The sequence below is a fragment of the Crocodylus siamensis genome, chromosome 8 (assembly GCF_052110815.1).
Source record: "Crocodylus siamensis isolate JL-2025a chromosome 8, ASM5211081v1, whole genome shotgun sequence".
In the NCBI taxonomy this organism is placed as follows: Eukaryota; Metazoa; Chordata; order Crocodylia; family Crocodylidae; genus Crocodylus; species Crocodylus siamensis.
This window is the reverse complement of record NC_143402.1, coordinates 65,132,283-65,146,865: the sequence shown is the minus strand read 5'-3', so window position 1 is coordinate 65,146,865 and position 14,583 is coordinate 65,132,283. Positions and strand designations below refer to the sequence as shown.

General features: G+C 45.6%; 1 protein-coding gene and 1 pseudogene across 7 annotated transcripts in view; both read left to right on the top strand.

Annotated features, from left to right (window-relative positions):
* Positions 1–4,168: 4,168 nt before the first annotated feature.
* The window catches only part of SEC14L1 (SEC14 like lipid binding 1), a 100,309-nt gene continuing 89,894 nt past the window's right edge, over positions 4,169–14,583 (top strand). The window contains exons 1-3 of one of the 7 annotated variants that reach the window (XM_090058932.1): positions 4,169–4,261; positions 4,546–4,728; positions 6,232–6,300. The gene's annotated coding sequence lies outside the window, so the exon portion shown is untranslated. The other 6 variants (XM_090058931.1, XM_090058936.1, XM_090058933.1 and 3 more) reach the window with 6 other exon arrangements.
* On the top strand, positions 13,207–13,361 carry LOC149858879 (U2 spliceosomal RNA; annotated as a pseudogene).

Genomic DNA, 14,583 nt, shown 5'->3' with positions numbered 1-14,583 from the left:
AGCCAGAACTACACTGACTTCATTGCATCTCTGTGTGCATGCGGTGGGTTCGCTAATCATAGCCTGTACTGAGGCAGCTCCTTCCCCAAGGCAATGCTAACAGATTCTGCCTGGGGTAAAGCATGGAAAGGAAGAGGTGGAGAGAACTTTGCTAAGTTGTAGGAACTTCAGATAATTACCAGTGAATATAAATCCCCAAAGCGGCACATCCAATGCGCTTCAGCATTCAAGAGGCCCAGCTGTCTCGAGTTAACACTCTTCTAATCCCTTAGGGACATCTGCAGCTGGCAGAGCATGATTAATTGTTCATATGTGTGGGAGGGTGAGAGCGGTAGGTCTGTGCAGCTGAATCTGTGCTCATGAATATTCATTAGAGGAATTTCAAACATCTGGGAAGAGCATCTTATCTGGAGAAGGCACAGATGGAGTTAATGGAATGAAACACTTTAGGCACCTCAAAGCCATTTATGTTTTGGCTGGATGGCAGCAGTATCCAGGGAGGCAGCTACTGAGATTAAATGTTGTTTATGTAGCCTATTATACAGTGAATAGGGTGAAGTTAAAAGGACAACAAAGGCAAGGTATAAAGAAGAAGATTCCTGAGAGATGCTGGGCTAAGTGGAGCCATTCTAAAGCCATTCTCAGTCACAGAAGTAGGAAAGATTGTACGCTTCTGTTTTTTAAGTTGTTTCCTATTTATTGTTAAATAAGAAGTGGGGAGACATAGCAAGGTGTCCCCTATCTAAACATTAACGCGGCCCCCCCCATGCTTGTCCCTCATCACAAGAGCTGGACCTCAGGTTCTTGTGGAACGTGAATATGTACATGGCCCCTGTCTTTATGTTGGGCAAAAAAACCCCTCTCACTCCAAGCAACCCCTAACTTAACCCTTTGCTATAAAAAAAAAATTGATTGACTATTCTCCTTGACTGTTGCAAGAAGAACAAAAAAAAAGCAGTTTAATTTGCAGCAAGGGAAATTTACGCTACATATGAGTAAAAGCTTTCTCACCCTGAGGATGGCCAAACACTGGAACAGGCCATCCAGGGATACTGTAGAACATCTTGCATGGGAAATATTTTTTAACAGATTAGACAAACATCTCTTGAGGATGCAAATAACTTTTGATTTCTGGCCGTGGCATGTGAAAGCATTTTGCTTGGCACACGTGCCCTTGGGCTTACGGTGGGGAAGGGGCCAGGGCTGCACCGCCATAGAAAACATTGGGCCCCTCGTGGCTCCTCTGCCATCTGCCCTTGGGGTGTCAACATCCTACAAATTGAGGCTGTGGGTGTTTTTGGCACTCTACCAAAAATGTTCCTGACCTCTGCTCCCAATCCTATGATTCTCACCAGGGTTTAAAATCTGGATGTGAATGTAACTGGCACAGTGGAGTGAGAGGAGAGAAAAATACATACAACTGTAGTGTGGGCTGTAATCTGCCTGCCATGCAGGGGCTCTCCAACCTGTATGATTGTCCCTTTTGGACTGCCCTCTAGTCCTCTCTAGTGGGTGTGGAGGACCAGGACTCAATGCTCACTGCTCACAGTGAGTTCTGTAGCTTGGGACCAGAACTATTTATAACAGGCCTGAGGCTCCTTCCAGTGTATTAGGAGAGATCACTGCTTGTACCTAGCAATGCCACTCTGGCTGATGAGGAAAATATGTAACCATCTAGGTAGGAATGGTTGAGTAGGTTTGGATAAAAGAAACCCAAACTCAGGACCATCATCCCATTCTGGAACCAAATCCACATGAGGATTTAAAATATTATTTATCTACTTCTGGTCCCTAACTGGCCTGGAAAGTTTGAATTCATGCATGGAGTCTAGAGACTTAGATCATAGAATCATAGAAAATTAAGGTTTGAAGGGACCTCAGAAGGTCATATATTTCAACCCTCTGCACAAAGCAGGATCGTCCCAGTCAAGGCTTTGTTTAGCTGGGTCTTAAAAACCTCCAAGGATGGAGATTCCACAATTCAAAGAAGCTTTAGCAAAATAGTTAAACCTCTGGAAACTTTTCTGAATTCAACCCAAACTTTAGACTGTTTAAAATGTTGAATTTTTAAAGCTCTGCTCTCAGCCAGAGAGTTTTAGGAAAGGATCAGTTTCCCCACACACTGCTGTCAAATTGACCCTGAGTCACTTGGCCTTCAGGGCATTGTATAAGTTGCAACACCTGACCACAAAAAGTTTTCCCCAGAGAACTAACCTCAGCTTTTACAGAGTTCAGTGCAGGCTGTGGTAGGAATTAGTGTGAATTAGTGCTGTGTGAACACGCAAGCAATGCAGATCTGATCAACAAAGCCTATACTATCAAGTCAGGTACCTCACATGTTTTAATTCAGGGAGCTCTGGTTCGTTTTCCCCCAGGGTGTCAGTCTGAGGGGCTCTGGGTGGGGGAATGTACTTAGTTCTTTATCAAGCTTGTGTTGATATTAGTCAACAGGTTCTATATTTTGCTTTAAAATTATGTAAATGTATCTAGAGAACATGTGATAATGTGTGATGGACACACTGTCAACCCCAGACTGAACAAATGAGAAGGGGAGGGCTGTCATTAGGAATCCCTGTTTTGTGCTCCTCTCCTTGTTGCTAGACTGTGGGGTTATTCTTCTCCTTATCCCCTCTACCTCCAAGTAACCCCAAAGGCAGCCAAATAATCCCACACCATACATAGCTCCATATAACTGTTTCTTTCAGTTCACCCTGTGCCACTTACCCTAGTACAGCTTCAGTGACAGGTGTCAAACAGCACCTGGCCCTCAAGTTGTCACTCTTCTGGCAGCCTTTGGAAAAGGAATGCCAAGAATATTCAAGCAAGCTCTAGCCAGGTGCTCAAGCCACTTTGTGTGCAGGGGAAGCTGTTCTGGAGGTGCTGCATTTGTGGGGGGGGGCATAAGCTAAGTCAGGAGTAAAACCAATGGCATGTGGTTTTCCCCCCTGGCGTGTAAGGATGCAGAGGGTGTCAGGGAAGGGGGCATTCATTGTAAAGCACTCTTTTTCTCACTTGCTGGTTTTGAACCTCTATTTGCCAAAGTCATCTTTTTCCCTTTCCCCAATCTGACTGTATTAGCATATGTCTTCTTGTGCTAAAGACATGCCGGTGCGAGGGAGTTTCATGTCTGATGGCTGAATGAAGTCCTTAAGAGTCAGCATCCCCAAGTCCTATCACCAGCTCTGCTGCTGTCCAGTGCAATAGCTCAGGACCGATGCTAAGCAAAGAAGAAACTGTGATTCTCTGGGGTGCCCTCCAGGTTGGGATCAAGTATGGAAATGACAGCGGTTCCCGGCGAGTTATGTAGTACAGGCAGCCCTCACCTTAAGACGTTTCGAGTTACGACAAACAGCACTTTCGTCTTTCTGCTGTCGGTTTCAACCTTGCAATGCTTGATCCGACGTCGTGCCGAGTTCGCTGCGTTGCCCATCTCCCTGGAGAACATCTGTCCAAACTTCCTTGGGCGCTTTCTTCCAGAGAACAGACAAGACTCCAGAAAAACCTGCAGCTGGGACTCCTGAGAAGATGCCAGCCAAGAGCCCTTCAACAAGTCCAGCAAAGTCACCTCAAAGAAATCCTTCCAAATCAATACAACTGCTATTTACAATATAAATACATTCATGTAGCTATATTACTCATCTATAATTGATTGAGTTTAAAACTCTGGGTTACTTTTGGTGAAATTCGGGTATCGGGCTTTGTTTCAGGAACCAATCCCCCATTGATGACATTGCTCCTATGGGGAAATCGGTTCCGAGCTGTGACGTTTCAACTTAAGACGCGGCTGCCGGGACTCAGTTGTATCATGAGCCTGAGGACGCCTGTCCCTGTCTCTGTCCCTGGCCTTGTCCTTGTCCTCGTCCTTGTCCTTGTCCTGCCTGCTGCGGTCTGCAGGCCTGGGGCACCTGCACCATCTCGCTTTTGCTTTAAGGACTTTGGCCGGGAGCTGGGCAGTGGGACGGCGGCTGCAGCGTTTGCATGGCGTGGACACAGCGACGCTATAGCGCAATAGGTTTAATGCCCTAAGAGTCCGTTTCCATGGCAACCGGGCGCTGCTGGCCCTTTAAGGCGCGGGGGCGGGGCCGTTCTTGACGATGGAGGCCACGGCGGCGCTCTAGTCGCCGGCGAGTCTTTCTCTACGTTTCTCCCTATTTGTTCCGGTCGGGATGTTGCTACTTCCGGGGCGTTGCCTTGCTAGGCGGTTTCCGCTTCCGCTTCCGCTTCCCGCCGCTAGAGTCCATGCGGCCCATGCTGGCCTGAGGTGAGTCCCGGTTCCGGGCCTGGGGGTGTTATCTGCAGTCCTGGGCCTGGGCGGGCGCTGCTGTGTGGCCGCGCACCCGCGCCGCCTCGTACCAGCCAGCCCCGCCCGCGCCCCACAGCAACCCAGGCGGACCCAGGCGGGCCGCGGGCAGCAGCAGGTGTGAGCACGACAGAGGCTGCGGTGGTCATGTATGATGCTGCCTACACCCTCCCCTTCCCCTGGGGGGTGGCTCCTCGCGGTGTCCTGGCGCTACAAACCCTCCTTGTCTCCTCTTCCCCGTTTAGGTTCGTCTCTGCCCGCTCGCCGCGCCTCTTATCCTTTATTTTTTTCTATCTGGGGTAATAGCCAGATCACCCTTGGCACCAGTAAGTAATAAAGCTATACAATACATAGGCAAAAGCATGATGCTTGCCTTAAGAGGGGTGTATAATCACATGGATGGTCTAACGACTCGGTTTGTGAAAATGGTGAGTCATTGCTTGAAAGGTCATGGGTGGTGTGCGCTCCACAGGAGCTTGATTAGGGAGGTTAGCTTTGTCCCCACTAAGATGTAGGTCAAGGATAGGCAACCCCCAGCAGTGTGGCACTCAAAGACATCTTGCTTGGATGCACACCTCTGGGTGGATGATGGGGAGGGGGCCAGGGCTACATGGCAACAACAGGGATTGGGCCCCTCAGGCTGCCCCACCATCTGCTCCTAGCATGCCAGCATCTTACAAGTTGAAGTTGCTAACCCCTGGTGTAGGTAATGGGGGGAGGAGTTATCCTAAACAAGAATCCTGTGCTGAAAGAGACAGCCAGGAAAACAAAGCATCAAAGGCGGTCCTGTTTCTCAAATGCTCTTCTTTGAGGGTCTGATTCTGAGAGAGTGTTTGTCCCTCGCCCCCCAAAATCTTTACAAAGAATATTTTGAAAAGCGTACTCACAGGCTTGTAGCCACAGTTCAAGCCTTCCCTGAATCTTGGGTAGAAGTTAAAGTAAAACAGTCATTGCTGCAAATGACTAGTAGAAAGGACTACCTTCTATTTATGTCTTCTGCATTTCCGGTCTGGCTGTCCATAGTTGTGGAAAGCTCCAGCTCCTATCCCATCCCGCCCCACCTCAGTGTTGTGTCTCGCTTGATGCCACTTCAACCAGACAGTGGAACAATCAGAGAGATCTAGGAGGGCAGCATGTTTGCAGGAGCAATGTAATAAATTACCAGGTGTCAGTGGAGCTGGCAGACTTGCTGTTAAAACTCTGACACCGGAGCCCACAGAGGTGCCAACAATTAGGCATGTAGGCATTCCTCTGAGGAAACCCCAGCTGGTTTTCAAGACTTAATTGCCTGTAGGCATTTGATTCCTCTTGAGGGTGGTAATAAGTACCAAAGAGCATCCCAGTATTGGGAAGCAAACTGTATTTCTTAATTTTAATCTAGTCTGTCAGTCTGACCCTGTTGACTAGTTTCTACTGACACAAGCTTTGTGCTGCTTGAGCTGTGGCTGCAGAGAGCTGTCTCTTTCCATTGAGTAAAACAGGGTTTGGGGACTTCTCATAATTCAGGCATCCTCTTTAGAACAATTGGCCTGATGCATGTTAATAAAGTGGTGGGTCTCTTCTAATAAAACATAACAGTAATAGATAGCGTATGATTGTTGTGGACTATTGATCTTTCTAGATTAAAGGGTGAGAGTTAGCTCCATTCTTATTTAAACAGTACTATAACAAAGTGTTTTGCTTTGCTTATAAATGGAAAAATAGTGCATTGTGAAGCTTTAGAAGCAGACGCACCTCAAAGCCTGTGTTTTGTGTGATTTGCCCTGCTCTACCCCCTTGCCAATCATAATGTAATCTGGAGCTTGCAACAGAAGTGATTATTTCATTAGTATACCTGAAAAGGCAACTAAGCAAAATAGATTATGCCCCAATAAATACATTTTAAATGTCCTGTAAATAGCCTGTAACACTTTCCATGCTTTCTTGTTCAGGGGCTCCATTGTGTGAAGATAAAACCCTGTTGACCAGGAAGTGGCTGTTTAATGAAGGTCATCTCCTGGGTAACTTAATTCAGTTGTATCTCAGCATTTTTGTTAAGTATAAGATTGTGGTGGTTTACTTTCTCTAGGAAAATTTTTAATGTTAGAATAATAGTCTTAATAAAAGTTAGTGAAACTTTCACGTGCATATTGCTGGGCATAAACCTACTCTATGAAGGTCTTTCCATACCTTTTCAGATTTCTTTATTTGTTCTGGTAAATGCTGCTCTTCCCTGTACAAACCAACCTGCATTCATTCTGCTTGCTTGTGCAACAAAGCACACATCAAAAACAGGTACAAATAGATGACTCTCCAGTGTTACAACTTACAACGTACCAGTAACTATTAAAGTACAATATAAAACCAATGTTTTATGTAATCTCTTTAGACCTTTGGTAAAAAAGAAGAGTTGGAGCATGAAGCAGCAGAATTCCTTGTAATCTGTAAGTCTTCACTTCCAAATTGAGGTTAGAAGTCTAAAATGATCGTTGAAAGATTTCACGCACTTTCCCTTCTAAGCAGTATACAGTATGATATAGTTCTTTACAAAAGAGTTAATTTGGTGCCTGTTGTTGTAAAATTAAAAGCTACAGCAAGCAAGTCTCTCTTTCTTCCTTATAAGCCAAAGTAAATATTTAATTAAAGTTTAGGCACATACTGATTTCTCAGTAACTCGGCTTCAAAATAACGAACCAGTATGCACACACAGCAACAAGGAAGAAGGAAGGACTTGAAAAGGAAAGTGATTTCACTTGAAAGTTATTTTACTGAGACCTCCAGTCTCTCCCTCTTTAGTTGGTAGCTTGTCAAATTATAGCATGAATAAAGGACATGCAAAGACTTCATTAACCTTTTACATTTTTAATTGCTTTTTCTAATATTGTTGCTGAATAATTCATCTGATCAACATCATCTGGAAGCTGCTGTCTTTACCTAAAGTAAGAAGTTGTTGTGTGTTTTACCTTTGCCTGGCAATTATCTGAGTTCAGTCTCATCTCTACACTCCATTGAGGACCAGACCATCTTGAGCTTGGCACTCTCCACTATGATGGGCAGCCTGTCAGTTGCTAAGGCTGCCTTTGTTTGCAGATTACTAAATTAATGGACCATCTTGGCATGGGAACAACTTGCTTGCAGTCTTGGGGCTCTTCTGTAAAGCTGTCCAACAGCTCATCAAAACTTCCTCTCCAGTGAAATATACTGCTTTTGCACTTGTCCAGAAAGCATGGACCACTTCTGAATCCTACATCCTTGTCTGGCAAGGATACTGCTTAGCAGATGTGTGTAATGCCTACGGTATCAAATCTGTATCAGTTTAATCAAGCAGCAATTGATAACTTGCAAGTGTGCCATTAGCTGATTTATATTTATGCAGTTTGCTTCATTGCTCACACAGTACTCTGCACTGCTCTAACTTGTAGGTGTGAAGCCTTTTGAACAGTGTGCTGGTAGCTGAGTGTCCTAGTTATTTGTTTCTAGATGGCTTGGACTGGAAGATCTCTTGGTATTATGGTGGGGCTACCGTAACTACACTTCAGCTTGACTGTCACTGGATGCAGTCTCTTCCTATAGGAAGCAATTTGCCTAAATGCCTTGAACCACATGAATAAAATTCAACTCTTGGATCTGACTTCTGTCCTGTAATTTTTTTTTAATGTCTGCCATACAAGGAGCATGAGCTGAGTGAAGGCCTTCAGCGCCACAGGTCCCACAGAGCAAATTGATACACCACATGCACTTGCCATCTTTGTATATGGACATAATGTGCTTGAGGCAAATGGGAACCCTTTCTAGTGAAAAGCAGTGCCTTGAGGGTGTGAGTACTTTTGCCTGGCTGCCTGTAAAGTATTTTAAGAACTTGTTTAGTGTAGCACCACACTTTCTCCACTAGGGGGTGAGCACGTATTTGGAATAGTTTAACTTGATTTTTAACCTAAAATGAGATCTCTGGGTTCTTTTAATCAGTAATAAATAAAAGCTATCACCTCCTACCCCTAGAGTTTTTTGTCTCCTTTAATTGGTAATGCATGCAGCAGCGTCATGGTACAGTTACCTTTTCACTTGAAGAATTTTGTATTCTGAAAATTGGCAGCTTTAGAGAATGGGTTGGATGCACTATTTACTTTGGAGTCACCTCAGGTACACATGTGCAGCATTGTATGGCAACATGGATTTCATGTGTCGTGTAACTGGTGTTTAGTGCATGTGTGGTGGGAGGGAGAAGCCTGTTCCTTAATGACTTAACACCCTGACTCCAGTTTGTGCTGCTCTGCATGATCATGGGAAATAGGACTGAAAGGGACTGGTGAGATTTGAAGCAGAAGCTTCCCTGACTCGACCAGTCTAGGTAAGTGTTTGTTTGTGGGATCATGGAAAAGTGGGGCTGGAAAGGACTACAGTGAGATTCAAAGTCTTAACCCTGATTTGCAAGGCTGGGGCTTTTAACCCTGAGATGAGAAGATACCCTCCATGGTAAAGAAGATAATCTACTGAATTTGTAACATGTGACTTGTATGGCCACTTGAAACCAAATGGGAAACTCATCTATTGAATTTAGTGGGGTATCTGCCTGAGACCTAATCCAGGCTATGGAACTGCTCTGCTGCAGGCTTTAGCAGCATAATAAATCCATGCTAGCCAACCTGCATAACGTTAATACATCACATCCATTCTAAGCAGCATGTCTGTGCAAGGTCTTAATTGTATGCAGCTAACAATGCTCATCCTGTCTGGTGCACGGGGTCTCTTGTTTGTCTCCTTAAAATGGTTCTGGTTTGCTTAAGTATCCAAGCCTCAGTGATGAGGAAGAGGGACTATGCTATCATGTTTCTAGGTGCTACAAAAAAAGGTCACTATTGATTCGGGCATCTTTATGGCTAGCAGCTTACATGGTACGTGTAAGTCGAGGCATCAAGGAGGTTGAATAAGTTTTAATTGCTGGGGAGAGGGGGGTGGCTTTTAGTTGCAATAACTTTTTTATTTCCCTTTAGGATCTAAAGCTAGGAGCAGTCTTTGAAAGGACATCACTTGGGTCCCTTTATAGTGCCTGCATATAACACAGTAGGCCCCAGAGAGCTGGGGGTGGGGGGGGCAGTAGATAGCACATGTGGCGTTGGAGCACCAAGGTGACCTAAATAGAGTTATCTGTGGGTAATGAGCAGAGGAGTCTGCCCGTCTTTCAGTTGTCTGCTTCTTTCGGAGCATCGTGTGCAAGAGGCTGCTGAGGCAAAAACTGTCATGGCAACCCTGTGAAGGATGCTGTTGTGTCTCTGCCCACAATGGCATCTGAACAATTACTTCTGCTCCATTATGTGTGTTTTGGGTGACATTTTCCTGAGGGACACTTTCCAAAATGAGTTGCCATACTGTACCATCTTAAAGCTGCTGTGTGTCTGCTTCTGTGCTCTGGGTGAGGGGGATGTGTTTTTGTGCGTCTTTAAGAACATAAGCAGTGACATACTAGGTTACACTAAGGTCTGTCTAGCCCAGTTTCTCATTTAACAGTGACAATAGCAGATGCTTTGGAGAAGCAGGGGCCATCCTTGCGGAATGCTTATTTAAAAAAAAAAAAAGTTAGCCCTGCAGCCTCACAGATGTGTGTGTCTGATCCCCTTCTCTACTTGATCTGCTGCTCAGCTTTCTGTTCCCTGCCCTGTCTGCAACTATGGTGCCTGGCCTCACTCCAGTCTGCTATGGGCCATGTACAAAGACTCCCTAGGTAACTTGTGGCACCCATGCTGCAGATGGTCCACCCTTGCTTTAGAGGGAGAGCATGCAAACAGAATGCATCTAGAGTGATCTTCCCCCTGTTATACTCTCCCTGGCATCCAGCATCATTGATTTAGAGATGCAAAAGGATACACCCCTGAGCACTGGGTCAAGGATGAGGTAGTGTAGCCAAGCACCATGTTGGTGGTGGTTTCTCTGTGCCCTTTGTGGACTTGCTGTAGGTGACTTCAAAAAAGAGCAGGGCAGTACTGCTGTGCTGTTTAAATCCATGGCTGCTGCAAAAGCAAGAACATAATAGGACTGGACTCAAGGGGAGCTGGGCTAGTATGGCTGTTAGACCAACATGGATTCAGTGCTATGACAAAGGTGTAGACATTAGGGCTGTGTGAATTGGCAGTGTTCTGCTTCGACATCCGTTTCCATGGAACAGTGTTTTGTTTCATTTTGAAAATACTGTTCTGTATCGTTGAAATGGTTTCAATGGGCTGGGGAAGAGAACTCAGCCCAGCTGAGTTCCCCAGTCCACAGTTATGATCGGGCTGGGGAAAGGAACTCAGCTGGGCTGCTTTTGAAACTCAAAACATTCCTAAACATTTTGACTGCCCTCGTTTTGTTTTAAGGCTGTTTCAAAGCCCTTCATTTCATTTTGATTTTGCTGTTTTGAGTTTGAAATGAGTCAAAACAAAACAGCTGGAGAAATTTCGCAAAGCCCTGGTAGACACAAGGTCTTCTGCCTGCTTTGCTTTGAAGGGAATCCCTTCAACAAAATGCATGCACTTCCACTTGCAATAGGGTTTGCTCTAGGGTAGGGGTTTTCAACCTTTTTGGGTCAGCATCTGCAGCCACCAGTTGAGAAGCAGGAAGTCCCCTGGTGGCCAGTTGAGTGGAGGGGAGGGTCCCCTGGCAGCCAGTCAACAAGTGGGAAGATTCACCTCCACAGCAGCTAAATCAGAAGTGCGGTTAGCTTCCCTGCGCTGCTGCAGCATACCCTCTGGGGCCTTCCAAAGTACCCCCAGGGGTATGCATACTGCTGGTTGGAAACCCGTGCTCTAGGGCATCCAAGTCTTTGGGAAATACTTGGGAAACTCAAATGGAGTTGGGACTAAATTTTGAGACACGAATAAATTCTTGCTCTCAAAGTGATCTGACTGAGCTGTGTGCTAGATAAACACATTGCTACTCTCTCTCCACCCCTTACCTGGTGGGATAGGTGGTAAACTCCCTATTAAGGTGTTTTCATGTTGTGCTGTCTGGTGCACTTGAAGTGAAAGTGTCTATTCCTTTTCCTAGGCACAGTATAATTCTACATGCCTAGCACATGCAAAGGATCTTGCATTTCTCTTCCCTCACCAGCAGCCTCCTGTGGGCACCCAGCCACTCCATGATGTGAGATCATTTGGGATCCACAATTTTGTAAGCACCTTACATCAAGTTTGTTTATTTCCCATACAGTGGCATACATCCTGATTTTTTGACAATCCCACCCTGTAGCCACTGGGAACCCCACACTGTGTTTCATAAAATCCCCCAAACCTAAAGGTGGTTCTGGATACAGGCTGGACAGCAGACAGTGAATTTCACAAGACACATCTTCAGGGGAGTATTTACTTGTTTAGATCCTGCAAGTTGCCTGATGCAGGTGGCCCTAAACAGAATCTTGCTAAAGTCAAAGGGTCTTTATGCAAGATCTGCCCATATAGATCAAGTTGCCAGATAAGAGCTTCAAACTGGATGGGCCTGTCCGTAGGAATGTGAAATGTGTCTTCTTCCTTTTGAAGAAAATCCCATAAATCTGCCTCTAGCTGGCATGTGGCTTTTGGGAAGGAAGGTTGGTTTTTGCAAATTTGATGTTCAGACTTTCATAACCTTTGGTTAAAGCATGTTAATGTGCCTTAAAGAGAGCTTGTACCCCTGCACCCAGTACGAGAAAATCGGGATTTTGCAATGGACATACTGGCAGAGCTGCCAAGAGCGGGTATGACTTACCCTAGCTGGTTTCTCTAATGTTTTCACTGTCAATACGACACTGTATCAGAAGATGATTAGTTGTTCTAGCTACATCGCTGTGGTAAAAGCCTATTTGGCCTCCAAGGGTTATCAGTATGGAAGTTCAATGCCCTGAAATCAGTGTGTAGAGGCCTCTGATTATGGACATGCAGAATGGATTAGTGACTGTTCTCCAATGTGACGGAATGGATTAGTGACTGTTAATGTCTTTCATTCTACTGAAAATGGATCAATTCATGTATTTTCAGCAGTGCCATTTGTAAATCACGTTTGAGTTTTTTTTATTTGCTTGCCAGCTGATGTTATCTTTGACTTGCAAAACTGGCTTAAGTGCACTTGGAGCAATGAATCACAGTAACCATTGTTTCCTGTTCACATGTGTAATGCTTCCTTCTGCCAGTGGAAGGGGGGATATGCTCAGATTTGTGTAATTTGTAGCTGTCTAAAGCATAGATTAGAATTTAATGCTAAGAAGGTATCCAAATATACTAGCCCCTAAATGTTAGCATTGAAGAGGTATTATTCTTGAGCTGTTTTACTAGGCAAAGCTCGCATTGTTTACTTTGTATTTGCATGTTAATCCCACCCATAATCAGGGAAGGGAATTAGCTCTCAACACTGCCTCTGGCTCTGGTTTTCCTTACTGACTACTTAGAAAATGCTTCCCTTCAGTTAAGTGCCTTTTTTAAATGCAAGTGACCAAATTCTTCCCATGCTGCAGTTCAAAGGAGGTTGTGCTAAAAACCTGTTTCATCCTAGGAGTTCACATACCTGTCCAGCAGATAAAATGGCACGTGGGAGACCTGGGTCCTGTTACTTGCTCTGCAGTTGGTTTGCCACCTGAATTTACACCTGTTACTAAAGGGATGCCTTTACAGCAGTTGGTTGCGATTGGGTGTGAACAGCTGCATTGGAAAGCCATACCCAAGCTGTGTTCTCTCTCATACACTGGGAAGTGCAATATTACTTGGGACTTCTGGAGCCATTATCCCTGTACTAAGTTGAGTCTGCATAGTTCTTTTTCAGTCGGTGTGGAAGGACCTGTCCGTTCTTTCCGATCACCTGCAAGGAATTGTGTGAGAGCCTGAAGGACTCTATATTTAGCATCTCACTGCTCTCACTTCAGTTGGTAACCTGCTTCCTTTTGCAAAGCTGACCTCCAGGCAGGGGAAGCAGCGTGACCACGTAGGCGAGCTCCCCAGGGTAATTGTCTCTGATATGTCCTCCATAGGAGGTCTATATTGAGCAGATTCTTTTTGGTATTGGGTGGTGGAACTGGAGCGTGCTCCATCCACTCCATGCATTGACCTGGTATTGCAGTGCTTCCAGGACCGGTGCAAAAAAACAGGAAAAAAAAAAAAAAAGACCTCCAGATGCTTTCTGAAAGTATAACTTAATTTATATGGGAGTGGGTTTGTGTGTAGATAGAAGCTGGGTGTGCCCTTGGCAAAATAGCTGGAATTTATCACATGCAACAGGGCACACCTATAGGTTTATCTGTGCTACTACACACAGCTACATCCAACATCTGCACACCAACCATCACTGTTAGTGCTTCAGCCAAGCAGCTGTGCATCCTGCCTCTGGAAGCTCGGTTTGTTAAAACGTGAGATCAAGTATTCCTTAGTCTGTTCCTATCTCCAGTGTTTTCCAGTCTCACCTGGGTTTGCAGGCTACAGTCTCAAAGTCCTGCAACAATGCAGCCTCCTACTTCTGAGCAGCCCTTCCACACTCTCAACTGCCTGTAATTAAAGCCAAGCACAGAAGGCAAAGACAAGGGTTGCAAAATGTGATATAGATGGAATGGGCCATAGAGGTGCACTAATACATTGGTCTCATCGGATAAGCATTGATATAAAGAATATTGGCAATTGGCTTTTTTTGGCTCATGGCTGATAAATGCCCTGTGAATGCGCACAGCCACAGCTTAGCACTCAGGCAGCCAAAAGTGCAGCCCAGCAGCATGGAGAGCAGTTATGTCTGGCTGATTGTGTCTGTTGTGGGTGGGGTGCACACCCCAGCCTGCAGCGGCACCCCACTCACAGATCCATGGGCACATGCCTGCCTGGGGTGCATGCAGTGGCAGAAGCAGCCCACCTTCCACGTCCTCCAGATGAGCCACTCATGGCTTCCTGCACTTTTCCCTGGCTGGGTAGTGCCTGCCCCTGCCCCAGTCCCCACTCTGTCCCTCACCACAGGGGCCTCAATCTGCTTCCCCTGCACCCCTTCCCTTGCCTCTTTCTCCACAACAGTCTTACCAGCCCAATGCTGCTCTCCAAGCTGCCTGGCTGCATATCAGCAATTGGAGGATTGGTATCAACTAGTATGGCTTGTTAAAACTCGACCATCAGTATTGGCCCAAAAAATCTCTATTGGAGCACCCCTAAAGGGCCACCTTGGGGCACTCAACCCCCTAAATAGCATCAGCAACACGTATCCCATATCTCTGTGCCTCAGTTACCTGGTATGTGTGCTGGGTATGACGGGGCTTTCCAAGGTTTATAAAGTGCTTGGAGAATGACAGGAAATGTGCTGTGTTGGCATGATACTATATGTATTTTGGAGTA